At 51.2% G+C, this 24,796-nt stretch overlaps 1 protein-coding gene and 1 long non-coding RNA gene across 16 annotated transcripts in view; one reads left to right on the forward strand and one right to left on the reverse strand.

Moving 5' to 3' along the window:
* Positions 1–1,447: 1,447 nt before the first annotated feature.
* Positions 1,448–18,730, reverse strand: LOC102165211 (uncharacterized). Of its 5 annotated transcripts, XR_014827704.1 has the most exons (5): positions 18,199–18,730; positions 14,151–18,067; positions 9,445–9,601; positions 8,452–8,606; positions 1,448–6,323 (listed from the first exon to the last, which is right to left on the reverse strand). It is a non-coding gene; the product is annotated as an uncharacterized LOC102165211 (long non-coding RNA). The 5 variants fall into 5 exon arrangements; XR_014827705.1 differs by lacking the exon at positions 9,445–9,601 and having other exon boundaries at positions 4,740–6,323; positions 8,341–8,606; XR_307903.4 differs by lacking the exon at positions 1,448–6,323 and having other exon boundaries at positions 8,090–8,606.
* A 315-nt stretch (positions 18,731–19,045) lies between these two features.
* MGMT (O-6-methylguanine-DNA methyltransferase) overlaps positions 19,046–24,796 on the forward strand; it is a 269,598-nt gene continuing 263,847 nt past the window's right edge. For 8 of the 11 annotated variants that reach the window (XR_014827703.1, XR_014827702.1, XM_084996771.1 and 5 more), the window contains exon 1: positions 19,046–19,098. The gene's annotated coding sequence lies outside the window, so the exon portion shown is untranslated. Of the gene's footprint in view, positions 19,099–21,842; positions 21,932–24,406; positions 24,463–24,796 lie in introns of those variants that run through there. The other 3 variants (XM_084996773.1, XM_005671579.4, XM_084996772.1) reach the window with 2 other exon arrangements.

The following is a 24,796-nucleotide window of genomic DNA, read 5'->3' on the forward strand; positions in this document are numbered from 1 at the left end:
CCAAACTTCCGTGTTCTCTGGGCTTTTCAGTCCTTATTTGCTCCAGAGGATGTCGGACTAGCCCAGGGCTTTGCAAACAACACTGCCCACCCACCCCCAGAGCCTGTGTCTGTTTGTATGTGGGACTTCAAATTCCCTCTGCAGACAGGGTTCTTCCGCTCCCAGGACTGTTGGAACCCACTGGACTAAGGGACCCCACACACCCTCTCAGCCCCTCCTGCTTGCATTGCTCAGTTCCTCACTGAAGAAGGCCTTTTGCTCCCTTTCACCCCTTCAATAGATATGTATTAAGCGTGAACATAGGCTAGGATGCCCCAGTGAAGAAAGCAGACAAAAATCTTTGCCCACAGATCTTCTCTTTAAGCGCGGATGGTCAGGAAGCACAGGTCACGACTGAGTTACTAAGTTGACTGTAGGGCCCTTTAGAAGCTGAACCCAGCTACTGCAGGTGTGGGTGGATGGGTGGTTCAGGAAGAGGGGACTAGAGAGGGGAGTGTGCAACTGAAAGCAGGTGCCAGGCAGAACCTCTGAAGGAAGGTGGAATCTGAGCTGAGATGTGAAGCAGGTGAGCGTTAGCCAAGGTGCTACAGGGGACAGCATTCAGACAGAGGGAACAGTCAATGCTGGAGTCGTGAAGCATTCTGGGGAAGTGAGGGGCTATGGTCAGAGCGGTTGAAGGTTAGCAGCAGGACATGGAAGGAGAGGGAGAGGAGTGGAGCGGGAGGGGGAGCACGGAGAGGATGCTGAGCCTGGGAGCTGGGAGCTGGCTCCCTTAAAGGTCCTCTCTGGCTGCCGTGCTGAGAAATGGGTGCAAAGAATGGAGGCCAGGAGGCCAGTTCCCTGTGACCAGCAACAGAGGGTGGGGGACTTGGGTTGACTGTGGATAGATCAGAAGCTCCAGCCAGCAGGTGTGCTGCCCCATCAAATGAGAGGACTTGGGGAGGACCTCCAGATACCTGCCCTGGCCTCCCGCAGGCAGTCCTGCCCTCACACCTGGGGCCTGGAGCCAGAGTCTAATGCGAGGGCCCCAGACCCCATGCCTAAATATTGGGAAGTCTACATCAAGCTGGCAAATTGCTAAATACTTTCTCTCCTCCTGCTTTCATGACGATGAAATAGAAAAATGTGTGAAAAGCTATGGTTTTTGATGTGGTTGAAAGTTGGCAAAATGTCACTGAATCACTACTTACGCCCCATGTCTGGGGTCCTGTTCACGGACAGGCCGTGTGTGCATGAGCGGAGAAATGAAGACATCTGCAACTCATACATTTGCATGGACTTTCCCCCTATTACTTATCTTGCCTCGGTTTAGTATAATCATTATTCGAGTTGTGTGATCCAGATTTTCACGGTTTGTCCTCCAGCACCATTAACGAAAGAAAGAACCGAAAACTAAGCTGTCCTCAAGTGTATGAAAGGTGAATGTATTTTTTTCAAAAGTGGAGACTGAGGGTAAAAAATTAATTTATTTTTCATGATTTAAAAAATTATTTTGCTTCTAAACATTCAAAATTAGCTATTAACATTAAAAGGCCAAATATTTTATTTTATTTATTTTTATTTATTTTTTTTGTCTTGATTGCCATTTCTAGGGCCACTCCTGCGGCATACGGAAGTTCCCAGGCTAGGGGTCGAATCGGAGCTGCAGCTGCAGGCCTACGCCAGAGCCACAGCAATGCAGGATCCGAGCCGCGTCTGCGACCTACACCACGGCTCATGGCAACGCTGGATCCTTAACCCACTGAGCAAGGCCAGGGATTGAACCCACAACCTCATGGTTCCCAGTTGGATTTGTTAACCACTGAGCCACGATGGGAACTCCCAAACATTTTAATCATTGAATGAAACTTAAAGCTAAAATTGTAATTTACATTTTTGAAAGCTTAATTAAAATGTGAAATACTTTGATAAAAATGAAACCATGGCTCTCCCAGGCATTGTTTGCCCAGTTGCCAGCGTAAAGAAATGGTATTTTGGAGTTCCCTGGCGGTACGGCAGGTTAAGGATCCATCACCGTCACTGCTGAGGCTTGGGTCACTGCTGTGGCTCAGTTCAGTCCCTGGTTGGGAACTTCTGCGTGCCATAAGTGTGGACAAAAAAGAAAAAACGGAAACGGCATTTCACATCATGTAGGTTCCACCTAGGCTTACACGTATGCACATCTGAGACTGTGAATTGTTTAATGCTACAACCTGTGCACCTTAGCAGCCGGGTCCCACTGTTATGAGTACCATGCTCATCTGTAAGTACATCTGGAATCACAAATCAAATACGAAAAAGGTAAGAAAATGGGCCCTGGGCCCTGCTGGGGAGTGACACTTCATTATGCTAGAATCTGTTGCCCTCCTACTTAATGAAGGATTTAACAAGTTAATACATGGGCCTTTGCTCTTACTGAAGCTCTTTGATGCTCAAATCCTCCCTACACTCAGAAGCAGTGTCTGGGCCCCATGCCGCCTGGGGCTCCCCACGCACCTCCTGCCCTCAGAGGACTCAGAGTGTGGGGATCCCGGGACCCACAGGGTGGCAGATGTGGGGGAAGGTTTGCAGAGGTGGCAGTCCTGCCCAACCAGATCCAAGCCCTGAATCACCCATGTCCTTGAGAAAGTGATGTGTGGTGTGTGTGCGTCTGGGTGGGTGCCCTTGCACACAGGCACACTTAGTATGGAGGTCCCCCGAGCAAAGAGGCCTCTGAATTGTCTGTAGGCAGCTCGGCCCTGAAGGATGGACGTGCCAGCATCGCAGATGCAGAAGCTGGGGGTGAACCATCTGGGCTGGGGGAGGAAGGTGTGGAGATCAGGAATTTGGGTTTGAAAATGCCGAGTGTGAGCTGTCTCTTCATCATCCAGAGGAGAGCAACTATTGTGAGTCTGGATTTTGTGAGAGACACACAGATTGAGAGGGAGCTGGGCTGAGCTGGATCAGCGAGCCCCTGGCACACGGATGCTCTGTATGTCCTGTGACTGGCAGGAACCGGCCAGGGAGTGGGTACAGACGCGGAAGAGAGTCCAAGAACTGAATCCTGGGGCACCTGACTTCTAGAGTTGGGGACAACCCACACTAGGATTGTGTGCATTAAGGACAAAATAGAAATAACACATGTTGGTGAGGATGTGGAGAAACTGAAACCCTTGTGCGCTACCGACAGGGGTGTATGGGAAATGGGCTGACTGCTCAAGATTAGCAATAGGAAACCCTATGATCCAGCCAACCCACTTCTCCACACAGACCCCAAAGAACGGAAAGCAGGGACTCCACGAGAGACTTCTGCCCCCAGGTTCATAGCAGTACCGTCCCCAATAGCTAAGCGGCGGAAGCAAGCACGTCCCTCTGCGGACGAAAGGATAAACAGAACACGCTGAACCCATCCCGCCTTAAACAGGAGGGAAATTCTGACACGGGCTGCAACGTGGATGAACTCAAGGATGCGATGTGAAGTGGAATGTCAGATACAAAAGGACAAACACTGTGTGGTTCTACTCAAGTGAGATGACAGGTTCCAGCTGCTTTTCATATGTCACATTATGTCACCTTGCTTTTATGAAAGAACCTGCATTAGTACCTATTTTTGCTAACCCAAAGAAATCTAAAGAAAATGTTCACTCTTATGAAAAAAGGCAAAAAATGAAACATTTGTTGTAGAGGCTGCGGCCCCTGGGCCCGTGAGAGGGACCCCACCAAGCTCCTTCTGGGACCCACCGCAGCGTCTCAGCGTCGAGCCGCCAGAGCTTTGACGGGTCTCTGTGGGCATGTGGGCTTTAGCTCCATGCACATTTTGCCTCCGTTAGCGAGACGGTGTCCTAAGAGCATTGCCTCCGTCCTTTACATCATCGGTCTCTGACAGGTGTTGGTCAGATGCTCTGCTCCGGGAGGGCGGGGGAAACGCACACTCGAGTTAGTCAAATTCCTAGAGACGGAAGGTAGAACGGTGGTTGCCAGGAGCTGGAGGTGGGCAGAGCTGTTTAGTTTGGCAAGATGGAAGGCGTTTTGGAGCTGGCGGGTGGAGACGGGTGGACGGTGATGTACGCTGTTCAGCACCACCGAACGGGACACTCAGACGTGGCTAAAACGGTACACGTTATGTATATTGTACCAAATATTTTAAAATTAGAAGAAGAGATTTTTAAAAAAAGAGTGGGGGGCAAGATGAGGGACCATTAACGGGAACAGAGGAGGGACCAGTGGGGCCTGCTCTGGCCCAGGCCAGGCTAGTTCCCAAGGTCGGCCCACTTTAGAGCATCCCACAGTGTGGGTTCGCTCGTTTCCAGGGAATGCCACCAGGTCTCCTCTCTCCTGGGCTAAGCTTGGCTCATTTATTGTTGGCCTCTGCTTTCCCTCAGGGTGTCCCCTGGGTTTGGGCTCCCGGGTCACTGTTCTTGGCACCCGACTTCCACCCCTCGCCTGTCTTTGCCTTTACCCACTCCCTTGTTACTCCAGCATTTCTGTGCACAGGGTACCAAACCTCAGTCTCCTGTGCCATCCTCCCATTTCAGATCTGCTGCCACCTCTCTGTCAGATGACTTTTCCGAAAGAGGTGAGGAAGGAACAGATGACAGAGCCGGACAGTGAACAGGGAGGCTCTCCTTGCATCCTGCTCCTCCTGAGCCTGCCTCACCATCCCCACACCCACGGTGGGTGCTCAGTTTGCAGAAGAAAGAGAAGAAGGAAGATGAGGGAGAAGGGACAAGAGTGCCAGCCAGGGGACATGGGACTCCCAGAAATAAGAAGCATGGCGAGTATTTCTTTTTTTTACCTTTTTGGTTTTTTAGGGCTATGTCTGCGGCATATGGAGGTTCCCAGGTTAGGGGTTGAATCGGAGCTGCAGCTGCTGTATCTGAGCTGTGTCTGCGACCTACACCACAGCTCACGGCAACGCCAGATCCCCAAGACACTGAGCAAGGCCAGGGATCGAACCCGAGTCCTCAGAAATGCTAGCTGGGTTCATTAACCACTGAGCCACAATGGGAACTCCATGGTGTGTATTTCTTAAGTGGTTTGTATTCCACACGTTGCAATATCTCAGCATAGCTCTTAAGACCACACAGATGCAAGAAAAATGGGGCTTCCTTCACTCTCCAGAGAGTGAAGGACTGTGCGTGAATATTCTTGTGGCATCTCTAGACCCACAGGGGCCGCTTTAAAAACCAAGAACTGAGTCTTCACACTGGGTCTCAGGTTGTACAGACTGAGCTACTCGCTGAGGGAGGAACGAATTAAAATAGCCCATTTGTGCAAATACCAGAGTGTGCGGTTAATCCAGCCCCTCGGGTGCCCAGGTATTTGGTTAAATATTATTGTGGGTGTGTCTGTGAAGGTATTTCTGATGAGAACAGCACTCGGGTCAGTAGATGCGTAAAGCAGAGGCCTCCCCGGTGTGGGGGGCCTCGCCCCAGCTGCTGAAGGTCTGGAGGAGTGAAGGCTGAGTATGGGGGCTCTTCTCGCGACCCAACTGTCTTTGAGCAGCGGGGGCGGGGGGCTCCTCCCTCTGCCTTGAGACACAGACTCGGGCTAGAACCACACGGTGAGCTCTCCTGGGCCGGACTGCATGTCTTGGTGCTTCTCGGCCTCCAAAGTCTCCAGAGCCAATTTCACACACACACACACACACACACACACACACACACACACAGAGTCATTGTGACAGGTTGGGGTTTTGCGTGGTAGTTGCGGGCATTAAGTTTCCAGTTACGGTGACATCAGAATTCTGACGGAGGGAGGAAGGGACGTCCCTGGCGACCGCGTGCTGATGGCTTCGAGACTAAACAAGCTTTGCTTGGACACCACTGCCCGCGCTGTCCGTGCTCACCGCCCCGGGGCTCCGAGCGGCCTGGTCGAGGTGGTGTCAGGCTGGCAGAGCAAAATCACTGCTACGTGACTCTCAACTGTGAAATTCTGCAGTCACACTACGAGTTGCTCCCCTTAACAATTGTGTGGCTTCCAGACTCCTGGGAAGGTGAAAATGATTTAGAGTTTATGGGGAGGAGTGTGGTTTCATCACAAAAACGGGGCTGCTGTGACGGCCAAGGGGGCCACTGACGGGTTCTGGTCTCTTCCCCTGTTCTGATTTTCCTGATTTTCAGCCTGATGTCTTTTAAAAAAAGAAAAACAGACTTGCTTTGGGTTTTTGCGCATCCACCAAGTCCATTTGAAAACTTGATTCTTGGAGAATGGAAATGATTTCATGGTTGGGAAAGATCGTCCACAGAAATGCTTCTTTTTTTAAGCAGTGGTTTTTGATTCTGCATATTCAGAAAGAGCCGCAGTCTACATGTGAATAAGCTTGCCCGGTTTGAGAAGAATTAGATGGAGTCAAAGCGTAAGCCCTAGAAGTGGAAAGCATGTTTCTGTGACACTGTCAGCAGCTCACGGAGGTCTTCCTGGAGTGTTCTCTCCCTGCAACAGCAGCTTTTAATCTGCACTGGTGTTACAGAGAGTAGAGTGATCGCAGAGACCAGTCGCATCAAAACCCCTCCCACTGCATGATGGAGCTGCCCTTTCCAGATGGAGCCCTGATTCCCCCTCCCAAATCTTTAATATAAAAGTTAATTAGGGCCAGAGTTCCCACTGCGGTGCAGCGCGTTAAAGATCTGGCATTGCGGCAGCTGCAGCATAGGGCACGGTTGCGGCTCGGATTCAATCCCTGGCCCAGGAACTTATGGGTACAGGTGAAAAAGAAAGAAAAAAAAAATTAGGGCCAATAATCACTGTATTACTTCAGCTATTGTATACATATCTTCCCCATAGATTTGATGAGAAAAAGAATCCTTCTGAGACACTAGCTATTCCTTGAGGTTTTTCCCTGAAGGGTTCCTTGCTCTTTAGTATAAGCCATTGTCCTGGGCCCTGTGTTTTGAGGAGTCAGTCCTAGGTGGGATATATGGGTGACCAGTGCTCATAGCTAGACCCCAGACGTATGGCCCACCTCCCCCAGTGTCTCAAGAACCTAAGCTGGCTCCCCGTCCGCTGCATCAGCTCAACGCTTGCTGGATTCCTGATCCCATGCACACTCCTCCCCACATTCCCACTCTCACTCTGGATGGATTTTCTGCCTCCCCTGCCTCCCCGATCCCAGCCCAGGTTTCTCTATGCCCCATTTTGAGTCCTGACTCCATCCAGCAGCATCCTAAGTCCATCTCAATCCACCATTCTAGTTCCCTGTTCTTCAGTAGAAGTGGTTCTTCATGGCTTCATTTGTTTGTTTACCCATCAAATGTGTATTAAGCCCCTCCGTTATCATAAGACACCAGTCCAGGCGCTGAGGACACAAGGGTAAACAAGTCACAGCCTGGAACTTTCAGGAAAGACAGTCCCACGTCCTCCCAGGGGCAAGTGGGGAGGGACCCACACGACAGGTGGGACGGTGGGATTCCTGCTTTGGGGTTTGGCTGGGGTCCTGAGTCCTCTGGGGATGCTCGGGCGGTCAGCGTGCGGAGGAAGTCTGAGGCAAGGGTGGGCAGGGCCTGGATCCGGGGCCACCCCGCGGTTTCATCACACGTCCCTGGGCTGTGAAAGGGAACTGGCCGCAGCGACCAGGCAGAGGCTCCAGAAGTTTTCCACATATGAGAGGTTCGGATTTAGATGAAGGCCCTGGTGGTAGGGCTGCAGAAGAAGACAGACCTACTACTTCGGAGTGTATTTGTTTAGGAAGCAACCACAGCTGGCATCAGAACAGAGAGGAATGGATTCCTATCAGAGTTTTGGTTTCAATGTTGTCCAAGAGTGAAGATGACCATTAGCCTTCCCGTCATCCTTCGATGTGATCGGGTAATTAAGTCTTACTATTTATTGCCACCTGGTGCACGTCTGGCCTAGAGAGCCAAATACCAAGGCCAGTCCCGCTTTGCAATGTCACAGTCTAGTTGCAGAAACAGTCACACTGCAGTGCAGTGTCTGCAGAGAGAAGGCTGCATCAGGTGCCAGGTCTCAGGCAGCAGCATGCAGCGTGGAGGCTGCTGGCTGCACTTCACAAAGGCCTGGCATTCCCGAGGAAGGGCAGTTTCAGTGAGAAGCGAAATGGGCCAGTGGACACCAGGCTTGATGTCAGCAGAGAGGGGAAAACTGCTCTTAATGTTAATAAGAGAAAAATCGGTGACTGATGAAAGCTTTTTTTTTTTTTTTTTTTGCTTTTTAGGGCCACACCTGAGGCATATGGAGGTTCCCAGGCTAGGGGTCAAATCAGAGCTACAGTTGCCGACCTAGGCCACAGCCACAGCCACGCCAGATCCCTGACCCACTGAGTGAGGCCAGGGATGGAACCTGCATCCTCATGGATACTAGTGTGATTGTTCCTGCTGCACCACAAATGGGAAAGCATTTTGAACGGCTATCACCGTGTAGTACCTTGAAGCCAGTGAGTTCAGGCCCTGGCACAGGTGGCTGATGTTGTGGTAGGCATTTCCACTCACGCCATCGCATTTGACTGCAAACCTCCAGAGAGTTAGGAATCGTTACCTCCATTCTACAGACACAAGGCTGAGGCTGTGTGCAGGTAAGGAGCTTGCAGAAGCCTGTAGATCCAGGAAAGTGGGACCTGATATGGACACCCGGGTCTCCAGATTCCTCTCTGCAGCTCACGTGGGGTGCGATGCTGCTGCTTTCTCCTTCTCCTGCCACCAAGACGAACGAAGAGAATTAATTATTTCAAGCTTATTTCTGCCTCCTTAATAAACACAGGTGGACATCTCTCCTGGCAGAATTTGGCTCAAAGAAAGTGACAGTTCATCATTTCCAGTCACGGGACAAAGAACTCGGGGACAGCCTGCGTGGTAGCCATGGACCCTGGGTGGGGAGCGGGGAACACATCTAGGAAAACTGGCATTTGGTTGCTAATGAAACATTTTTAAGAAGTCTTATTGCTAATGGGTCTTTTGAATTCGACATTCAAATAATTGTACTTACTGCTTGAGCATCATTTTGCTTAAGAACAAAATGCAGTGTGGATGCAGGAATATTTTATGGAAGTGTGATCATTACATTGCATCGGTTAGTGGCAATTATTTTCATTTCTGTTATTAAAAGTTTAGGGATGAAATAAAAAGGAATTTAAACTCCCCAAACTTATTTCCAAAATGACATTTTTAAGTTTTGTGTGGGTAAATATGGACTTCACACCTTGGTTTCGGGGGACAGCACTGGGAAGCATCGCATTTGTGGAAAGTACGAGTTTTTAACATCTTTGGGGACTGAGGACCACTCATTTTTCTTCATTTTCCCTGCTCTCTCATCTTTGTGCTGACTTTCATCAAACCCCGTGGCACAGGAAGCCAGTGCCCGTTTCGCTCACTCTCTGGGCATCTCCCAAGTGCCGGCTTTTAGTTCCACGCCCCTGATGTCATCTATCGGCATCCCAAACCGTTCCTCACTCCGCCTTCCACGGCCGGGTGTCAGTGCCTTGCCTTTCCCAGCAACACCAGTATCAGACGACAATTAGTGGTGTCCACTTACTGGGACCATTTTCGAAATGTTTTCTGTTCCTGGGCATCTTCCGGGTGGAAGGGCCCAAGCACCCACACGGGCCTTCGCTTGATGAGCTGCAGAACCACAACATGGCCTTTTGATGAATGCTTCCTGGTAGTTGGCTTTAAGGAGCTGATTTTTCAAGCTGAGAGAGTGTGAGAGAGAGAGAAGTAGAAAGAGAGATTTCTAATTTTTTAGGTAACTGATGACTCTAATAGAGGAAAATAGGTAACTGCACACATACATTTTGGCACACATTAAACCACACCTACTCGGTTCTGGTATAAGGTAAACCTCCCATTGCTTCGTAGCAGAGGTCTTTTCGTTTGGAGGATTGGATTATTTCTGAATTCTCCTTATTATACTAAATGGAACACCACAGGATGAAATCCATTTCACTTTTTATGGACGTCCCTGCCTCCTCCAGGGGCTTCTTTAGGCATTTGGTTTATTGGGGAAGAGTCATTTATTCCCTGCAACGATGCCCATGGTGCTGGCACATTACGGCAAAGAAAATAAGCCACAAAATTCAAGTTCTTATTGCAGCATGGTATCGACTTACATGATTTTCTTAAAATAATGAAAAATGTTAGCATACGACATCCTAGGGAAGGATAGAAGATCCTTGCATATCTAATCAAAATGTTATCATCCCAGCAACATATTCGTAATATGACCTCTGTCAGCTGCCTCGTAGGGAAGAGAGCCTTTCAAAAAGGCAAAAGTTTCCAAGGAAGCATCGCAGGCTGGAAGAAATCCTCAAAAAAGAAATTGCATTTTCAACAAGAGAGCCTCAAACGGCGGAGGCTGTACGCCGGAGATCACCAGGGCCCTTCTTGCCGTCGTCTTAAACTGTCAGAGTTTGACGCCTTTTGGATTTTTGAACAATTCAAAAGAGATACTTTCATAAACAGTTTTGTAAATGACAGCACATCTAATTCCTTGGCTTTTGAACATGGAGCTGAGGATGGCCCAGGGGCTGACGGAGAAATTCTCCCGAAGCCATAAAGCAATCTAGGAGGGGAGTTGCCAAGCTGTTGACACAGGGAATGGAAAATGGAAATTCTCCAGCAGTCTCCTAGACCCTCCTGCTCCCTCTGCTCGGCCGGATGCCTGCTGATTGGTGCCGTATATCTTGATGATAGTATCCCATTTCAGAAACGGTCTGACATTATCTATGTGGAAGTTTGAGAAATAGTATAAAACCCCCAATGCATTTGAGCACACATTTCAACACAGCAATCACAATACCCATTTCCACTGATGCAAGATGCAGGCTTGAACCCAATTCCGATAGCTTCATTTCTAAGTCGATGGGAATCTGAAAATCTTTTTTGTGGCTAACAAGGTTAGACGAGCCTGGCCCCTTCCTTCCTGAACATAACCCCATCCCCAGCATCCGTCCTCCAGGAGGCTCTGCAAGCAGAGGGTTTTGGCTGCAGAATATGTACGAAGGAGCAAATAAGCAGGGAAGATGAGTACGGCAAAAAGTTTTAGATGGTAGAACTGAGAGAAAATGAAACCACGAGGATTTGAAAAAGGCAGTGCAGTAGAGGTTTATCCATTAAAAATGACGGCACGCCTCCAAAAGAGAGCCGAAATAAAACGGCCGGAATTCTGTTTCCTTCTTGAAAGATTCAGGTTCAATTCACAGATGGCAAAGCTCATTGAGTCCAATGTGACCTTTCACATTTGCTACCGTCTAGAGGTTCCGTTCATCTAGGAGCCCATTAGACTTTGGAATTAGCTCATGGGCTCCCTGGTATATATGGGGTGACAGAAAAGCTGCCAGACTAATGATGCCCAAATCACCTTTAATTTCCTATTTAGACGTCTTCCAATTTATTTTTATCACACGAGCACGGGTAGATGCCAAAGCGAATACTCTGTTCCTATTTCTAGCTTGTTAATAATCAAGTTACATGTTTCCAATCATTGGTATTCTCAAGTGCTACAAATGAAAATCACATTTGCAAGATGCAACACATCCAGGGAAGTCATAGCTGCTATTCCTCTCTCAGACCAAGAAAGACAAGTTTTTAATCAGCAGTCAACTCTGCAGTCTTTGGAGTTGGTTTAAACTAAGTCAGCAACTCTGATTCTTTTATTTGAAGAACAAATAGCAGGATAAAATTCCTAAGCCCTAGAAATACACCATCATAACTTGCCACCAAAAGATTTTAAATTCCTCAATTCAAAAACGCGAACAGTCTTTTCTCTGTGTCTCTCCCTCCTGCTCGCTCCCTTCCTCCCTCCTTTCTCTCTCCTCTTTCCTTTATCCTCTGCTCCCCACCCCATCCTACATTCTTAGGAACTGGGAATATCTTTAGGAATATTGATCCTTGGGGATCAATAACGCTGTACAAGCCCTAGCTCTGCCATTTCATTGCTGAGTAGCTCTGGACAAGTAACTTGACCTCTTTTAATCCTCACTTTCTGCTCCATGAAACGGATGTAATGATGTCCATCTCACAAGCGTGTGAGTTTTTAGAAGGATGACACAAGCGTGTGAGTTTTTAGAAGGATGACACACGCAAGAACAGGTAGTGTGGTGTCCGGGGGACCCCAGCAATGCTCACGACTCCTGCTTACAAGTGACAGAAACACAACACAAACTTGTTTATTTAAACCAAAGGATGCACTGTCACACAGAAATGAGAAGTCCGGGGTGGTTACCTTCAGGTCTGGCTGCATCCAGGGTCAACAGTATAGTTTGGGCCATTTCTCTTTACCTCTATAGGACCCCATCCTAGCAAAGATGGCTACAATGGCACCAGAGACACATGGTCTGTGCTTGGTGCCCCAGCAGGAAATAACTGAACGTCCACCCAGGAAGAAGCTGTTGGGTCCAGCAGGATGACTGATGGGAGATTTGCCGCATTGGTCTAATGGAGACAGCAGAGCTTGAAGAAGAGAGCCTGGAACGCGCCCTCCCCACGAAGCTCAGTTCTCAATCTTAATCTCATACTGCTTCTTCAAGTCCAAGACACAGTAAACCAAGGCATAACAATTCTAGCATTCACTGCTGTGTGACCTTGGCAAACTACCCAACCACTGTTTCCTCATTTACGAAACTGTGATAATATTATCTCCCTTATGTGGTTATTGTGAGGATTCAAGCAGATGACGAGCATCAGGAACCCAGCCCTGGGACGGCTATTTAATAAGCCATCGATAATAACCAGCCGTAATTATTGTTACATTAACTTCTATGAGTCCTATCCTTCTAGGGCTTGAGTGGGTTAGAGAATCCAATAAAGTGCTAATTAAGATTAATTCCTAAAACAAAGAATTGAGGCACGATTTGGCAAGGCTTTGCTGGGCTTCGGTGGGGGGAGGGGGTCCGACTCTAGGAGAGCATCCTGGGCTGGCACCAAGTTGTCTCTGCAGTCCAGCCGCATGACACGTGCATGTCCCCTTGGCCACAGACTTTATAGAAGTCTCCACTGCACAGAGTCACATCCACCTGGGCATTTATTTAACAACAGAGGCCATCTCTACTGCCAAGGAGGAGATGGGACTGATGAGGAGCTGTGACGACTGACGAGATGGCATGTGATGGCATGTGAGCATGCGGTGCAGAGCCCTAGCCAGGCACACAGTAGGTGACCCATCTCTGTGAGCAGGCTGGGTACCACTTGGTTGCTCCCTACCTCACAGTAATCCGCCCCATCACACCTGTTCTCCTGACCACAGAGGTACACGCATCCCCTGGGATGGCACCTTATTCCCCCCCGGCCACTGTGATTGGTCCAGTGGTTGTCATAGTCACCTGTGCCGGGCCAATCAGAGTCCTTCCCTACGAGTTTTTCCAGGGGAAGCTGGGAGAGAGAATTTGTTTCATCTCCGGGGAAGCAGAGCTGAATAGACGCAATGCTGGGGTCATAGGTAGAGACGTGGGTCATTGCTGGGGCCGAAGAAGAGAGGAGAGCTGACAGGTCTCTGTCCTGGAGCCCTCCTCCCTCCGCTTCTCTGAGCAGGACTGCAGGACCTGCAGATGAAAGCCCTTTGGGCTTCGCCTCCCTATTTACGTCAGAAAGAGCCCTGACTTTATATGTAGAATCTTAAGAAAAAAAAAAAAAGGATAGGAATGAACTTATTTGCAGAACAGAAAAAGACTCACAGATTTTGAAAACAAACTTATGCTTTCCAAAGGGGGCTGGTGGAGGAAGGGATGGACTGGGGGTTTGGGATTGGCATAGGCACACTGAGGGCTAGGGAATGGTTGGCCAACGGGGACCCGCTGTGTCGCACAGGAAGTCTGCCCAATACTCTGTGATGATCTGTATGGGAAAAGAATCTGAAAGAGAATGGATGCGTGTGCACGTATGACCGAATCACTTTGTTGTGCCGCAGGTTATCATAAGATTGTCAAGCAACTCTACTTCAATAAAATGAAAATAAAGAGTCCTGACAATTGCCAAAGGCCCTTGCATGGGGAGTGACCCACTCAAGCTTCACAACACCTCACCCCAGGAATGAGAACTCTGTCTGTTCCTGCCCAGCAGCTCCTGGACCAGAGAAGTCTTCGTTTCCAGTAGTTGCTGGTGGGACAGACAGAGGGACCACTCCCAGGACTTCACTCTCTGTCATTCCTGACTCTCCAGATTAAACTGGGTCACCTCATGCTAACGGATAAAGGGCCAGCTGCTCGGACAGTCACCGGCAGTATCCTCACCACGAATTTTGCCCACCTGGTTATCACTCTTCCCACCTTCGCCTCATGTTACTTGAAATCAATGCCTCCGTGCGCCGAGGCGAGATCGAAGAAGTTCCCTCGGAGGGGATGCACCGCTTTTCTGTCTTCAGACTGGTGTTTTGGAGGCTGAGACAGAACACTTGGTATGGCCAGCTTTCTGGTCTGATTTCTCATTTGTAGTTTCCCAGGCAGACGTGAATGAGGACAAACCACAATCTCAGCATCAAATCCCCAAGTCTCTTGCTTTAATTTCCAAGTCCCCAAAACCCAGGCGGGTCTGGCACCTCTCAGAAGGGCCGAGGTTGGGGTGGGGGGGCTCCTTCCTGGCAGCCCAGGTGCATGCTCCCCAGCACTTCACACCACTTAAAAGATTCTGTCCAAACTGCCAACAATGTGCTACAAACAAAGCCCTTCCCGAAAATGGATCAAAAACACTTTATAATGAGTGAAGGAGCCGCTTTCAAGAGGGCCAACGGCTAACGAAATCCTTCGAGTGACCCACGGTGCACCTCGGGGGTGGAAAGAGCGTCCTCCAAAGCATTTGCATTTGCAGAAGCAGTTCTCCAGGCAGTCTACCCACAGGCATACCCGTGGGAAGAGCTGACTTGCACTCACTGGTTCCTGCGTATTCCGTGCACATTGCAGAAGGAAGAGCTAGAGTAGTTTTGGGATGATCTTTGTCCAACAATTACTGGACAACTGGATCCAAATTCCAGAAAAAAACAGTGGTGCTTTACCTCTAGAGGGTCCCCCCAGAAGACACTGTCATTCATGGCCTTTCGGGCCTCTCCTCACATCACCCTCAGCGCCAGCAGGTGCCTTGGCTGCTCAGCATGTCTGCTCCCTGCACAGGGCACTCCCAGCACAGGGCCAGGCACACAGGGGATCTTCGCTGCAGCGAGGGGCCTTCTTCTGCACCCCCACCACCCCAGGCTCTGTTTCAGATTGCAAACTCCATTTCCTCATCCACCTATCCCACTCAACTGTGATTACCGGGGGCGTGGCCACAAGTCCAATGAAATGCAGCATCTCCGGCCCTGCGGCAAGCAGGCCAGCTAGAGGAGGTCTCCGGAAAAGTCTTGAATGGAAGACTGCGCTGCCTCGGGGTTCTAGATATCAAGAGAAGCTAAAAAGATTCTGGGGGCTCCTGGGCAGAAAGATATTTTGCCTCTTCGTTGGAATGAAAGAGCTGGGCACACACAATCTTCCAGGTAAGGCTGCACCAGCACCCCCACCCCCCTCTGCCTGAGGGTGCAGCCGGAAGCCTCTCCCTTCCCCTCCACTCACCCACCCGTAGAAGTTCTTTCTGCTGCAACCACACCACCGTGCCTCAGCTCTGCTGGCGACTAGTGCAGATCAGCGCGTCAGCAGAGACAAGGGGTGCCCACCCCCAGGTCCTGAGGGTCCCCTCTGCCCTCCTCTAGAACGCTCGTGCTCCTGCCCTCACATGCTGGTTGGCTGCACCACCCAGGTTCAAGGTGCTGACTCCGGCTAGCTCTGGGCACCAACCTTACTGAGAACACCGGGGCTGAGAAAATCAATGTGTTAATTGGCGAAGCTCTCCACTGGAGATGCTCTCCTTAAAGAAAACCGGATGTAAAACAAGCTCCGTCTTGTTTCTTTTGTTACACGACCCCTCACACGTTTGTCCGGAGTTTGGGGCTTTCAAACCACACAAGGTTTTATGTGATCGTTGTAAAATCCCTTCTTTTCCCAAAGGCAGGGTAGTGAGGATTAAGTCTGACTACTGAAGACAGCTTTGTTGTAAATGGTCTCTAATGTCACAAAAGTAGCTTGGAAAGAGAGGCTTATTAAACAAATTTCTTGGGTTGCAAATCATGGGAGGCAGTCACATGTCGTGTTCATTTGTTTAACCTGAACAGTATCCTCTTGTATGTTTAAAGAAAGGATGCAAATTAACGCTGTTCCCTGTGCCTCCAAGAAAGCTGGTTTATCTTAAAGGACATCGGGGAGGCCCCTGAAAGAAATCAGAGTGAAGCTGAGCACACACACTCCTGGGCTTCTCCACCACTTTTGTAAGGTCATTCGCGGGAACCTGGGTCCGGAGAAGACTGGATGTGATCTGTTAATCGGAGGATGGGAAACCCCAAAGGAACCTGGCCCATCTGGTCCAATGTCGTCGTCCTACAGACAGAAGTCAGGTGGACGGCACTGTGAGGCTGCCCTCTCCACCCGCATCCCAGCCTCCGGACCCTGTGTTCCTGACACAGCAGGCCAGCTCCCTGATCTGGAGCCACTCTTGGTTGCTTAATCGATGGCAGGTGAGTGTAGGCGAGGGTTGGGTGTCATGGGACGAGGGAATGAGGCCTTGGGGTGCTTTAGAGAAAATGGTTTGAGTTTTTGCAGAGTGTCACCAAGAAGGGAAGTGCTTACCAGCAAGTGCAGGGATTTTAGCCCGAAACACTATCTTTTCGAGTCTTAGTCTTTGGCAGGGCCAGTCCTTGGGCAGGGGTGGTGGCCTTTCTCCTGTCCCCCTTGGTTTCAAGACCGCTATTTGGCTCCGACCCTGGAGCCCTTGGTGAAGGCAGATGCCTCCCAGCAAGCATTCCCTCTGAGAGCCAGGCCCAAGCATCTCTCCTGGACGCCACACTCCACCCCCCCAAGTGCCACACAGTCCACACCAAGAGTCAGCATGCTGGCCTCTCTTTCCTAGAGTGGGGATCCGAATTGCTAACAGTAGCTAGTCTCTTCTTATTAATAGCTTAAGCACTCATGTTAAAATGCTATTCAGCTGAAAAGTAGCCTTGATGTACTAACTGTAGCATTATATCACAGTACACTTGTTGGATATCAGTGAGCATCTTGATTCAATTTTGGTGTTATGTTTCCCTTTTCAGCCCTGTTGGGATCCCAGTTCTGGGTGGGTCCTGGTAGAAAGAGATTATAAGAGGACAGGTATTTTCTTCTCATTGAAGTTTATCACCCCTATGTGCACACCCTACATATTTTTATATTTTCTTATTGTAAAAATCCTTTACAGATGATGACTTTGAGGATTAGAGAAGTTGAATAAACTTCCTAAAGTTTCGCAGTAAGCTAACAGAGACCAGAAAAGAATGGCAAATGTGCCTCAGTGTGCTGGCCATCTGAGCGTAACACCTGTTACTGCCTGGAGCCGCGCTGAGGGTCACGAGGCTTGGTCTGGGCTCACTGGATAAAAGGTGCCTTAATTCGATCACCATATTGTACCCCAACTAGTTCTTTTCCAAAAGCAGCCCGTTCAAACACATCTCAGCCAAGGTGTGGCCTGGGGTGGGGGTGCTTGCCAGGATCTATGACGTGGCCCCTGGAGAGCCACCAGGGCTCATCACAAAGCCCACACTGCTGAGGTCCTCCGAGCGAACTTTTACTAAGGATGCCAATGCGCTGGGTCAGGCAAGTCACAGATACCGATGCATGAATGCGCGCCAAATCCCAGCAGAGGAGTGGTTCACCCTGGGAAGGCAGATTTCTTTCCCATTCAGAAAGGCCCATGCCCAGGAGGCCCATGGCATGATGGCTTAGAACGTGTGGGCCTCAGATGGGCCTCCTGAAACTGCCAGCAGCTGAGTGACCTCCCTGCCACTTCAAGGGATGAGTCCACTCACTGAGGTCCTCAGCCAGTCAGGTTGGATGGAACAACACTGCTTCCAAGAGCTGCCATGGGAAGTCCACAGTGGGTGGCTTGAAACAACACCCGTGCATTGGAGCTCACCGTTTTGGAGACCAGACGTCTGACACCAAGATGCCTGCAGGGCCAAGCTCCGCCTGGAGCCTCTAGGGAAGGATGTGGCCCAAGCCTCTCTGCAGCTTCTGGTGGTCCCAGCTGTTCCCGGGCTCGCAGAAGCATCGTTCTCATCTTCCACCTTCGCAGGCTTCTCCCGGTGTCTCTGTCTTCACGTGGCCTTTTGCCTACAAGGACATCAGTCATCTGCTTTAGGAGCCCACACTAAGGACCTGGTTTTCATCTGTTGCCCTGTAAAAAGACCCTATCTTCAAATAAGGTCACATTCTGGGAACCGAGGGCTTGGTTTCCAACATACCTCTTTCGGGGGACATAATTCGCGGTGCGGGGCAGCCATGTGCTCACTGAACAGCAACAAAGACTGGGTGAGTCTAGGTCCTGGTGACCCAGCAGCATCTGAGGGGCAGTGGACCTCGACAGACCCGCCACAGGCACCAGGGGCTGACCCCCGGGCCCCGTTGCTAAAACATGGAATCCGGATGTTGACCTGCTGAGCTCTGCACTCTGCCTGCCCTCTGAGAGCAGCAGCAGGAGTAGTGGCTGTGCCTGGGCGCGCAGCCTCCCCAGGAAAGGAACCTGCAACGCGGTTCCTGGGTGCACCTGGCGCGCAGTCTCCTGACCATCCTGGCCTCGCTGACAGTCGGTAAACTGAGGCAGAGCCCGTGAGGCGGAGGCGGGAAGGGCGCGGCCCAGCTTACGAGGGCAGGACGGGCCTGGGAGACGCCGCGGCTGCGAGGCCGGAGCGGGCCGGCCTGGGGACCAGGAAGACCCCGGCCAGGCAGCGCCAGAGGGCCGCGCGGTTTCGCCGGCGGGGCCGCGGGGTTACCGCCGCACTGGGCATGCTCGGACCTGGGTAGCTCGCGGGCGGGGAGGCGGTGCCCGCCCTCGGCCCTGCCCCCGCCGCGTTCTAGGCCCCGCCCAAGTGCGTCGGCGCCTCGCTTCCCTCACGTCCGGGTCCCGCCCCACCCCGGGCTCCGCCCCCGAGCCCCGGGCCGGCCCCGCCTCTGCGCGTCCGGGCCGCTCTGCCGCCCGGTCCCTGGCGCGTCGGGACCCAAGCCCTACGTCAGGCCCCGCCCACACCGCGCGGCCCCGCCCCGGCCCCGCCCCCCGCGCCCAGGACATGCCCGGGCTTCCCGCCTTCCCTCAGTTCGCGTCGGTGCGCTTGCGGTTCCTCGCAGTTGGCGGCTCGGGCACCCTGGTAAGTGTCTGGGTGGCCTTCTTCCTGCCAAAGTTCGGGCTCTCTCTGAGGGCAACAGGCGTCTGGAGCCCGTGGGACAGCCCAGCCCTCAGTGGTCCTCCCCCCACCCCCACTGCCCTGCCATCGTGGTGGGACCTGCTCTGACCCCCGCACCCACCCCGCACCGCCCCCAGGTGTGAGTAGGTATGCCCAGGTGTATCCAGCCTTTTTCCAGCCTGGGGTTCCTCGACCAGGTGGGATGACAGTGGCCTGGTCTGCGGGTCGTGGCTGCTCTCGCTAAGGTCAACACTTTCAGCGCCGTGGCGGCCCACCCTCCTACCCCGCACTGCTGACCAGCGGCAAGGGCGCCCCTTCTCTGCCTGCCTCTGGTTCCCAGGAAGCTTCCAGAAGTCTCTACTCTGGCCCTCCCTTGCAGCAGGCCTTAAGCATACTAGGGGTGCAGAACCCCAAATTTCCTCTTCCTTGAGACAATGTGAGAGGAGGCTCAGGTTCCGGGGTCCTCGTTATCCTGCTGGGGTTTATTAGGCCCACACTGCCTCCGTAAACGCTAACCCGTAGAGTGAACATTTGGTGTTTGAGAGCCCTGTACCCTGGGCACCGAAATTCCCTGGTCCAGCAGGTCTAAGCTGTGCACCTCGCTCTGTGGGCTCATCATTTTCTGAGTCTCAGAATGGAGTTTGCTCTCTGGTCCTCAGCCCAGGAGCTGACCTTCTGTTCTGGAAGCACTTTTTGTGTATGAGCACAGCTTTTGCTTGTTTGGCAGACGGCCCTCAGGCAGACGGAGGCCGATGTGTCCAGAGCAGGGGTCACCACAGCAGTTTGCTGCAGAATATTTGAAGCTGTTGAACACAAAGAGCTGAGAATTAGACTGGCTACTGAAGCACCAGTCCTGAGAGCGTCTAAGCCAGGCCTTCCTCTTCATGTCCCCATCCAGGATTTGATTAGGGGAGGGTTTTGTTGCTTTCATGAGTCCTGCAGTGGAGAAAACACTCAGGAACATGAAAAAGATTCAGAAAAGAGAGCTTAGCACACTTGGGGGTGAACAACTTTCAGTGAACAATGTCAGAGCAACCCTCTGCCGCTGGTGGTTAGTATTGTGATAACTCAGATGCTTGTTCCATGCGGCCGTTCAGGCCACGTCCACACTTGCTAAGGCCCAGCGCCTTTAAGTCACAAAGTAGAGCTGGCCTTGCTCTGGCAGGTGTTTCATTTCTTCTTGGGTTCTTGTTTTGAGTTAGGATTTGAGTGGGAGAGTGGTGTCTGTTACAGTGTGGGACCGGGTGAAGCAGGCCTCAAGGGTAAAACTATACAAAGGTACTTGTCGAGGTGAATAGTCCTCTCATTAAAACAAGTCTGTGTTATACAAACTTAAACCTAGTTTAACCAGGCCTGTGAGATGCTGTTGCCCAAGGGCTTGGCTGCTGGAGAACAGGGCTTAAAGAAGTAAAGCGCCAGGTGGGGACACAGTGGTTAATTAACAGCGTCCTCTTGTTCAGCCGCTGGTATCCTGAAGCCTTTCTTCTCTCGGTTTTGGTCTTGCTCAGGTATCAGTGGAGCCTCATCTGGGCCTTATCTTCCACTTAGCCTGATTCCTTTACAGGTGCTTCTTTTACAGGTGCCTCGCTCAGGGAGTCAGTCCCTCCTGCAGGGAAGGGGGTCAGAGGCAGGCCTCAGGCAGAACACGACTCCCTGGTGTTCCTGGGGAACTTTCTCCTCCAGAAAGTCTTCCTTTCTCGGGAACCCCAAATAGGTGCTCTTTCAGTAAATAGACTTACTAAGTTGCCTTTATTCTTATTTTGCAGAGAACAAACATTTAGAAGCCAGGCAGTCAAACCAAGACTGTTGAGTTTCGGCTCCCCCCCCCTTTTTTTTTTTTTTGTCTTTTGTCTTTTTGTTGTTGTTGTTGTTGTTGCTATCTCTTGGGCCGCTCCCACGGCATATGGAGATTCCCAGGCTAGGGGTTGAATCGGAGCTGTAGCCACCGGCCTACGCCAGAGCCACAGCAACGCGGGATCCGAGCCGCGTCTGCAGCCTACACCACAGCTCATGGCAACGCCGGATCGTTAACCCACTGAGCAAGGCCAGGGATCGGACCCGCAACCCTCATGGTTCCTAGTCGGATTCGTTAACCACTGCGCCACGACGGGAACTCCTCGGCTCCCCCTTTTTGAGGCATCAATGCTCCTTTCAGTTTATGGTATATTTTCGTTGGTGGGAGAAACAAAAGCGAAACAACGTTTTCTGAATTCTCTTTCCAAGTAGTCATCTGTTAACATTCTTGCAGGTTTGTTTTCACACTCCGCTCTGACCCAGCCTAGCTCCGCTGCCCCAGCCTGCAGGTCTTCCTCTGGACTCTTTGCCTGGTATGCTGTGGCATCTCAGCTACTTGAGGCGTGTGCACTGGGCTCCCGTCTCTGAAAGGCCCTTAGCTCATTGGCTCTTGTCACAGGGCTCCCTGACCCTTGTTTCCTGGGATGGGTAGTTCTGATACAGCTGCTATCCGAAAGAGCTTGGCCTTATCGCAGAATATTATTTAACTAAAACCTGAAGATTTAAAAATCGGAGACATATAAACTAACACGCTCGTCCACTCTCATTGGAAGACAGTGGCCTCTGCATAAACACACACGTTAAATGAACCAGCCCCATGTCCGTTCCTGGTTTGATGTCTGTGGTTTATCTGGGAGGGCTGTGCAGGGTGGCTAGTGTGCCCTTGGTTGACATTGGTTTTCCTGTTCTCTTAGCGCTTCGGGCCTGTCTTGGGCATAAGCAGATGAAGGTGTGCGATCCTCTGTTCTAGACAGTACTGCAAGACTCGTTCTGTGGCCGCCAGGTACCTGCTGCATATCTGCTGGCCAGTGGAAAGAAGTAGTCTAGTTTTCTTTTTTAATTTCTTAAAAACATTAGCAGTAATAAAGAGCTTATATCGGAGGGCTGCAGGGCTTGGGGAAAACCATATAATGAATATCTGGGCTACGGACTTCCTCCTTTGAATAATGGTTAGAATGAATTGCCTAAAAAGAGGACTGAGTCATTTCTGTGACCTTTTGTGACCTTTGGAGGAATCAAAGTGATTTTGGCAGATATGGCTGAGAGGTAAATTGGTCTCAGGCAGTGTCTTGGCCAAGGTGCTTGGAATCTCCGGCAGCGAAGCCAGTCTGTGAGGCCACCCTCCCGATGTCTCCAGCTAACAGCGAAGTAATAGGGGCCCCAGGAGCCGCTGACAGAGCGATGACATTTTCGGCCAGGTGCGAAATACTGCAACTTGTTTTTGAGAGTACAAGTCATTTTCACTTAGGCGGGGGCTTAGCGGGGGGGGGGGGAGGCGGGCGGGGGGTGGTCTCTCTAGGCCTCAGGTTCCTAGCAACCCCCCCTCCCCAAACTGGAGTAAATTCATTTGGCCTGCGATGCAGCTGTGGTAAAAATAGTTAAAAATTGTGCAGAAACATTGTCTTATGGTTAAGCCTGTTGTCGTGTGTGTGTGTGTGTGTGTGTGTGTGTGTGTCACGGTGAAGGGCATTGTGAGAGAGCTCGAGTGCCGGTGCATTCACTCTCCTACTTGGACACTTTTCTTGTTAGAATAATTTCCTCCCCGTAACACTTGTGAAGTCAGCAGAGCAGCGGCCCGCGCTGTCTTGCCCGTTCCCAGAAGTCTGGGGTGAGGCTGAATGCACCGTCCACCAATGGCACGGCTCGTAAAAGCCGGCACTTGTTAAATCTATTTGTTTTTATTATAGACATCGATCTGCCAGTCGCAATAATGCATTTATGGACATTTTTCTGCAAGCACAGCGCTGGTGGCAGTTTTTACTGACAAATTGAGTCATATGGATAGTAGTTTAGAAAACTCTTACCTTATTGACAGATTGGGCAATTCCCGCACTGAATGTTCAGAGATTTCTAGGTGGGCGAAGAGAGTGAATTGCATCTCAGGGCAAAATACGGGATGGGACATTTAAATGTCGAGGTTTAATAGATACCTGGTAGTCATTTCTCATTTGTTCCTAAATGTTTGGCTACAGTTTACCCCCAAACAAAAGGGCTAAAAGTAGGGCCGAGGGCGTCCCCTTCGGATGGGGCCACTTGCTGGTGCCATGAGTTAGAGAAGCCACCGAAATGCAGGCCCCGTTGCTCTCCTTGAAGGGGGCGCTCTTCAGTTCTAACAGGACAGCGTTTCGCACAAGGGGGTCTGGGCTCTACCTGGAGTTCCCTGGTGCTGGTTAAAAAGGCAGATGACAGGCCCCTGCCAGACCTATGGGATCAGACCCGGGGGGCCGGGGTCTTTGCAAGGTCCCTAGGGGACCCCGATGTTCAGGCACCTCTAGCCCATCGTTAGGGTTGTCCGAGAGGTGCTCTCCAGCCCACACAGGCTCCCAAGCTCCCTTCCAGATGGGTCCATTTGCAGCTGGCTCCGTTCCTTGTTGCTTGCGCTTAGGGATGTGTGTATGGTTTTGTAACTCCTCCGAGACAGGTGAATCTCTTCGAATTGCAAACCCAACATGTTATCAGAGCATGACCGTTTTCGATCTTGTGCTTGTGACGGAAGATGCAGATGTCACCAAAACTTGGGCGTTAGTTTTACAGACCCACGTGCAGCATGGGCAGCCCTATGTCTGTTTCACACCCATCTTCCCTTTGAAACGGCTGGCCTTGCTTTTTCTCCCTCTGGGTAGGAGCAGTTTTATGGTCTCAGGTAAGGGTTAACTTTGATCTCTACAACCAAACGCAGTTTTGGGGAACTGAACTGAGTTTTTATTTATGTAGTGCCAGCATTGTGTGGGGGAGGACAGTGGGCGGGCTCTGGTGATGCCCTTTACTAGCTGGGTGGCTTTGGGCAGCTGACAACGCCCAGCTGCCGCCTCATCTGTGGGACGGCAGCGACCACACTTACTCTGTGTACCTGGACCAGCTACACACGGGAATGGGTTTTGTGGTGTATGAAGCACCGCCTGGGTAGAAATTTTAATTTGGAACCGTGGTCTCCGAAAGAATGAGCCTGACTGGAGAAAGAATGAGGAACTAAAGAATTCTTGTTTCCCTCCATTCAGTTCGCGTCCTTGTCCTCCCCTCACCCAGTCAGCATCCTCGTCCTGTACCCCACCCCACCCAACCAGCATCCTCATTCTCTCCCCCACCCCATCCAGTCAGCATCCACCCAGGCCCTCATTTGGGCTGGTGTACCCCGGGTGAAGGTGGCAGCCTCTGAGAACAGACTGATGCATTTGGGCCTGGTCCGCTAATTACGATGTATGACCTTGGGGAAAGTCACGTCACCTTTTCTGAACCTTGGTTTCTTCTGAAAGCAGGAAGAGGACCCTGCCGCTCAGGGCTGTTGTGCGCTGTGGGAGGAGAACTCCATTGGGGGTAAGAACCCAGGCCCGGCCCGTGGTGAGCCCCAAACCGTGGGCGTTTGTTCACTCAGTCACGGCGCTGTTTTGGTGGAGGCTGGACTAGCGATGGGGTGGCAGCATTGCGCCCGCCTCCCGTGCGTCCGCACTCGTGGAGCCGTGGCCCTCCGTTTGGTCTGGAGCATCGCCGCGCCCAGGGCTGGCTCGCTGGGTCTCTGAAACTCCTTTTGCCTCTGCTGTCTGTTTGCGGTGTTTGACAGTGCCTGGTTTTGGGACCCGCTGGAGTGGCCGGCCTCAAGGTGATTGCCACTCATGTGGCACTGTTCTGGGTGTCCACGTGTGCCTGCTGG

This window comes from Sus scrofa, chromosome 14 (genome assembly GCF_054392235.1).
Source record: "Sus scrofa isolate SSC_HxYL_T2T_F1_AM1 chromosome 14, Sscrofa_HxYL_maternal_Yorkshire_Landrace_v2.0, whole genome shotgun sequence".
In the NCBI taxonomy this organism is placed as follows: Eukaryota; Metazoa; Chordata; class Mammalia; order Artiodactyla; family Suidae; genus Sus; species Sus scrofa.